Source organism: Misgurnus anguillicaudatus, chromosome 21, assembly GCF_027580225.2.
Source record: "Misgurnus anguillicaudatus chromosome 21, ASM2758022v2, whole genome shotgun sequence".
Taxonomy (NCBI): Eukaryota; Metazoa; Chordata; class Actinopteri; order Cypriniformes; family Cobitidae; genus Misgurnus; species Misgurnus anguillicaudatus.
Window position 1 is genome coordinate 35,816,607 of NC_073357.2, and position 5,662 is coordinate 35,822,268.

General features: G+C 36.6%; 1 long non-coding RNA gene across 1 annotated transcript; it reads right to left on the bottom strand.

Annotated features, from left to right (window-relative positions):
• Window positions 1-1,550: 1,550 nt before the first annotated feature.
• Window positions 1,551-5,278, bottom strand: LOC129454922 (uncharacterized). The gene is made up of 4 exons (XR_012359960.1): window positions 4,906-5,278; window positions 4,138-4,170; window positions 3,863-4,010; window positions 1,551-2,182 (listed from the first exon to the last, which is right to left on the bottom strand). It is a non-coding gene; the product is annotated as an uncharacterized lncRNA (long non-coding RNA).
• Between the last annotated feature and the right edge of the window lie 384 nt (window positions 5,279-5,662).

The following is a 5,662-nucleotide window of genomic DNA, read 5'->3' on the forward strand; positions in this document are numbered from 1 at the left end:
GAGGATGAGTACATGGTGGTCATAAAGGGATGGACATGGTCAGAAACAATGCTCAGGTAGGCTGTGGCATTTAAACGATTCCCAATTGGCACTAAGGGGCCTAAGAAAACATCCCCCACATCATTACACAAACCACCACCAGCCTGCACAGTGGTAACAAGGCATGACGAATCAATGTTCTCATTCTGTTTAAGCCAAATTTTGACTCTACCATCAGAATGTCTCAACAGAAATCGAGACTCATCAGACCAGGCAACATTTTTCCAGTCTTCAACTGTCCAATTTTGTTGAGCTTGTGCAAATTGTAGCCTCTTTTTTCTATTTGTAGTGTAGATGAGTGGTACCCGGTGGGGTCTTCTGCTGTTGTAGCCCATCCGCCTCAGGGTTGTGCTTGTTGTGGCTTCACAAATGCTTTGCTGCATACACTGAAAAAAAAAATCCTTTCAATTTACGTAATTTTAATGTGTACATCGGTCCCACATGATCCGATTGTTTAAAACCAAAATAATTTTCTCAAATTAATTTTTATGTGTCAGACCAAAACATTTTAATTACTTTAAGTAGTCTAATAGAAATATGTTGACTCAAAGTGATATTTCTCTTTACTATAACACATTTATTTTGTAATGTTTAAGTAATTTTATTATGTAAGGGGACTAGATTTTCATCTCTAATTCCAACATGCTTTTTTAATGCTTATATTATGGGATTATGTAACTCTAAAGCAATTTCATTATGTCTCTGGCACCAGAATAATCATCCATAATTATCCAAATGTTATTTATTTATTTTTAAATACAAAATACATTTGCATTGGCATAAAAAGCAAAGAGTTTTGTACAAATGTTTAGTGATATTGAGGCAAACCACTGCTTTCAGATCATCAATTCATTTAAATCACTACACATTAATTCATTAACAGCCAATAACTATTACAACAATCAGCACATGCAGTACATACATAAAGGGGCAATTTCCCAAACAGGTTGTAGATTAATCCATGACTAGGCCCTAGTTAGTTATATTAGGATATTTTTAATAAAATAAAGTTTACAAACAAACCTACCTTACAAAAACAACACTGGAGTACATCTTTAGACAAAACAATGGCACTGATATATGGCATTGCAAAAGTCTGGGACTAGGAAAAGCCCCATCTGTGAAACTGACCCAAATGTTTAAAATAGTTACTATCACAGTAGATTTAGAAGTGCTAAAGCACAAACACTGCATTCCAAAGAGACATGCAAAACAGTAAGTACTATTATTTATAAAATGGATTTACAAACTGGAAAATATCACTCCTTCAGAAAGTCAGAGCTACAGCATTTATAAAATGTTAAATCAAAGATTAAACAAAAACAAAATACAACAACCATTTCAAAAATCGACTCTGAGCAGCAAACTGTTAATGTATTAATAAGAGAAAACACATAAAACAGATAAAAAATTCAAAAATGAGCAACACAGTCTTTCTGATCCTTTCACTGAAAGAAACTGTTCGTTAAAGTTACTCTCAATGCAGTTTGGATTTCCTCAAAAATAAAGCGGAGATCAGGGGCACGTTCAATCTCACAACGGTGCACAACGTTTTGCTACGGTTTCCGGGTTGAACGACACGTTTCCTGGAAACGGTGTGCAACGGAATGCAACAGGTTTTAGAAGCGTTTTCTCTTGTTTGGTGGGTGTGTCAGAAATGTCGGCCCAATCAGCGGCAAGATGTATAAAACCACGCGGTAGTAAAGAGACAGCTCGCTCAATGGGTTCAAGTTGGAATGTTGTCTTTCATTCTGGACGGCAAGGTCAGTGACTGTAACATTGAGGGTCTTTTACAGTATTAAACACACATTTATAACGATTTCATCAGACTTCGGAAACATTTAAAAAAGAACACAAAGAATGGCCTCTCAGCTACCGTAGTTGCAACTCTTTCGTCATCACAACAGGGCGTTCAACGCATCACCGTTTCTGTTTAATAAACGTTGTGCAACGTTTTGTCGGGGCTGAACGCAGCCCAGGTTTAAGGCATACATCAGCTCAAACACGATGTTGCAACACCTTCATGGCTTCCAGGACTATACAAATATCCTCTTCTTCATCACAAGAAGCATGTTGTTTGAGAGCACAAATCCCAACATTGGTGTCTTCAAATGACCTCACTGATGCTGACTTCATCCATGCCCTGTACAAAACAAACAAATGTAGTTAAAGAAACAGAAAAAAGGTTACTGTTACAATAAAAGTGTCATTGGAAATTAGTACAATGCAAACAAATATAAATGTAAGTATACAGACCCATGTGCATTACCACAGCATGTTACAATTGGTTACAAATACATGGGTTACAAAGCAAGGCAGCTGCACTGTCCACTGCTCCAGGTGTGTGTGTGTGTGTGTGTGTGTGTGTGTGTGTGTGTGTGTGTGTGTGTGTTCACTAGGGATGCTCCGATCGATCGGCCGATAATGGCATTAAATGACTCGATCGGTGCTCGTTAAATCTGCCGATCTCATAAACCGATCTTTCTGTTTACTTTTGTCATCAAAAGGATCCTGAATGTGGCTGCAATTAAAGACATTTTTTTACGTAGCACGAGCATTTTTTCAACCCTTTGCTCATGTGCGGCGTGCCGATTTGTATGTCTCTCTTTGCCTTTACAGAGATATGCGTATTTTCTATGAGGACGTGCTCCGGTCAACAGCGTGAGGCGTCTTCACATCCCCATCAAACAGCGTATACAACACATATCTATCACGGACAATTGCATCCTCATGCCGAAAGTTTCTTATTTGCATGCGTTTTAAAGTTTTGAGCGTTTAAACTTTTATTTTCCTCACAGCTGCTTGTCTGCGTTCAGCCGCCGCCCACACACACAGCAGCCTGTCATCAGTGCACGTGAACAGAGCGATCTCTCTCTCATGTCTTAAAGCTGCAGTAACCTATTCATCTCTCAATAAAATCACTCTCTGCTCTTGACTAAAGAATTTTTATACTTCATACGAATGCGTGTATATTTAATTAATACAGTAAAGTCTGTGAAGTGTTTTATTTTCAGTACTTTTAGGAGACATAAGTCTTTTTAAAGGCATATTAAATTTCTCTATGCAGAATAAATATTTGTTGTGCTTATTTATTTGAGTCACTATTAAAACAATAATATACCTAATTACTGCAAGTAATATAACAAAGGCAACATCCGTGGTATTATTTTATCTAGAAAAAATGTAACAGTTACAGTCATCAAAGAGCTTGCATATCAGCTTTAAAAAAATCAGAATCGGTATCGGCCGGTCACGAAGATTACAAATCGGTGATCGTATCGGCTGCAAAAATCCTGATCGGAGCATCCCTAGTGTTCACTACACTGGAATGAGTTAAATAAAGAGGCCACGTTTCGAGTGTGTGCTACCACACCTGACAATCACATCAAAAGTGAATTCTCTCATTTTCTCAATCTCATGTTGTTACAGACCTGTATAAATGTCTTTGTTCTGATAAACATGAAGGAAGATATTTATTTTGAGAAATGTTTGCAACCAAACTGTTCATGAGCCCCATTCACTTCAATAGTATTATTTTTCCCCACTATGGAAGTGAATGGGGCTTATGATTGGTTTGGTTACAAACATTCCTCAAAATCTCTTCCTTAGTGTTCATCAGAACAAAGACATTTATAAAGGTTTGTAACAACATGATAGGGAGTAAGTGATGAGAATTTTTATTTTTGGGTGAACTACCCCTTTAAATCTTCCCAGGTGTTTTAATGACTGTGTGCCAAAAGATGTTGTAACTAAAACATACTAAATGTTCTGTACTTCCAACAATGTTTACACATTTTTATGTCTATAAATCTATATTACTTACTTCTGTCATTTGATCATTAATTGTTTGAAGTCTTTTTGCTAGCTGTCATCCTTTCTGATAGAAGAGTTTCATCAGGTTTTTGGATTGGAGGTCCAGGTGACACGCAGGAACATAAGACAGTAGTGATTCTTTTAAATTCAGCATTTATCTGAAAACAAATTAACCAACCATTGTATATTTGAGTACTGCGAGTCAAAGAATAATAATTGTATATTAGTTACAAAAAATAAGATATAGCTCCTAACAGCAGTACAAAAGTGAAAGAAATGACTTACCAATGCTGTGTAGCGCATGAAAGGATGATGGACCTATAAGAGGAAATATTCAGAGGTGAAATCAACACACAACCTCAAATGATGAAGGTCACACATACACAGAACAATAATGAAATTAGTATTATATCTGTCATTAGGACGCAATGTTGGACAAAAAGAGATCTTAAAACAACAAGGTTCTCTTCTGAAAACGTCAGCTTTAAGGTGTGGTCACTTCAAAGCGATTTTTTTTTCAGTTAATATACCAGAAGACACGCGAGAAATTTAAAAAAGCTTTTTCTAATAGAATCAAGTGTTGCTCGTGGCGTAGCGAAGTCACGAATAACTGACGCGGGTCTGTTCATCTGATTAAGCAGACCGTTTGTTTCATACGCAATGTCATTATTAATGTAGTCAATTAATATTATCTGGTAAATTACTTACATGGATAACGTTACTCTGGACAGAATAACTTGGTTAGCGTTTTATTTGTCCTGATACGTTTCCATAGAACAGCTGAGTAAAAAGTGCCTCAAAAGTCAACTCAAATCTGACAGTTTTCAACTCGGATAAAACTACCAAACGTGAAATAACGTTAAACAGCTGACATTTTTAAAACTCTATGTTTTTCTTTATGAGCTTGACTGACTGTTAACTTACTCCACCAACCTCCTCCAAACTAATATTTACTACAAGTCATTGCAATGGCTACATATTGTAAACAAAAATAGTCTATCTAGTGAAGATATATCACGTATGAAGCGAACATAAATAAATAATAGAACTTACTTTAATAACGTGGTGTCCGTCTGATAGAGTTCTTCTGACTGACTGCTGCTGAGTCTTCATTTTGGCGCCCAAAACAAACGATCTTTATTCTTCTTTTATGGCAGTTGACGTCCTTTTCATTGAGCTATACTGCCCCTGCTGCTCAGGAGGTGCCATTTTGTGTGCAAACTCAATTTTATTGCTTTAAGTATTCAATTCAATCAATTTTAATCAATGTGAGAATAATGTGTTCATTTTACATTCAAACAAAACATTTTAATCCTAATCAATTAAATTATGTTTACACAAGGAATATAAATATTTTGTGTTGCATATACATGTTTATTTTATTTAAATTCAAAGACCCACTAAGTCCATTTTTTTCAGTGTACCTCAGTTGTAACGAGTGGTTATTTCTGTCAAAGTTGCTCCTCTATCAGCTTGAATCAGTCGGCCCATTCTCCTCTGACCTCTAGCATCAACAAGGCATTTTCGCCCACAGGACTGCCGCATACTGGATGTTTTTCCCTTTTTTACACCATTCTTTGTAAATCCTAGAAATGATGGTGCGTGAAAATCCCAATAACTGAGCAGATTGTGAAATACTCTGACTGGCCTGTCTGGCACCAACAACCATGCCACACTCAAAATTGCTTTAATCACCTTTCTTTCCCATTCTGACATTCAGTTTGGAGTTCAGGAGATTGTCTTGACCAGGACCACACCACTTAATGCATTGAAGCAACTGCCATGTTATTGGTTGATTAGATAATTGCAT